Source organism: Myotis brandtii, unplaced genomic scaffold (assembly GCF_000412655.1).
Source record: "Myotis brandtii unplaced genomic scaffold, ASM41265v1 C42031697, whole genome shotgun sequence".
In the NCBI taxonomy this organism is placed as follows: Eukaryota; Metazoa; Chordata; class Mammalia; order Chiroptera; family Vespertilionidae; genus Myotis; species Myotis brandtii.
Genome location: NW_005316248.1, coordinates 1 through 1,014, shown reverse-complemented (window position 1 = coordinate 1,014; position 1,014 = coordinate 1). Strand labels below are relative to the sequence as shown.

General features: G+C 34.8%; 1 pseudogene; it reads right to left on the bottom strand.

Annotated features, from left to right (window-relative positions):
* Positions 1 to 196: 196 nt before the first annotated feature.
* Positions 197 to 1,009, bottom strand: LOC102241063 (annotated as a pseudogene).
* Between the last annotated feature and the right edge of the window lie 5 nt (positions 1,010 to 1,014).

Sequence of the window (1,014 nt, the reverse complement as noted above, 5' to 3'; positions counted from 1 at the left end):
AAATTTTTGCTTTTACTTTGCAAGACATAATTCAGAGGACCTCAAAGAAAAATGTAGCAATTAAGTTTGGAAAAGCCATAAAAGAGACTTTTTTACTTTTAGAATGGATATTTTTATCCTTTCCTAAAATGTGTATCATTATTCAAGAAGCAGTTTTATAAATTTCACTGAAGAGAATATAATGTGACAGATCTACTCCATCAAATGGTTCTCTTGTAAAGGTAATCTCATATCACACTGTAGTCAACTTCAAAACCAAAGATAGCAAAATTCAAATTTAGAGAAATACACTTTCTAAAGGAAGCCTATTTAAAGCCTACAACATTTAGAAGTTTCTCACTGTTTTAACTATATCTTACAAAAATATAGTTTCATTTAACATGAACTAGCCTACTATTCTCTAATATTTACAACAAATGATTGAACAGTCAATGCAAAGTGGATTACTAAGTAAATAGGAAGGAAGTCAAGGAGTCAATATTCCTCATAAAATAAATTAAATCACAGTATGTCATGGTCTTGGTTGTCCAATTCAATTGTTAGTTCCATATCTACTTGGTATATTTGTAAAACCAGTCCTGAATCCTTGGGTTGCTCCAATTCCTGGAACTCCAAATCCTTGATTAACAACGCTGCTATAAGGTATGTGTCCATGATTAAGTCCCAGACCATAAGGTCTTGTTTGTGTGTTTAGAAGAATAACTGGGTTCACATTTTTTCCAGGGGTGTTAAATGAAAATTCTGGAGGTGGACTACTAGGTTTAGTTGGAGTTGATGTGACAGGGTTCGACTCATCAATACCCTTTAAAGGAGGCATTGGTATTATGTGATGATCTGAAAAATTTAGGACATTAGCTGCAACAGGCCCCGATGGTAAAGAGGGCCTTATCCAGTCATCCTTGAATATTTGAACGGTCAGTGTAGACACTAGAGTGTACAGCCTGTTGATCACATGAGCAAGAACCATTTGTTCATTTGCATCTCGGCGAATTCTTACATGCACTGATCCAGCCT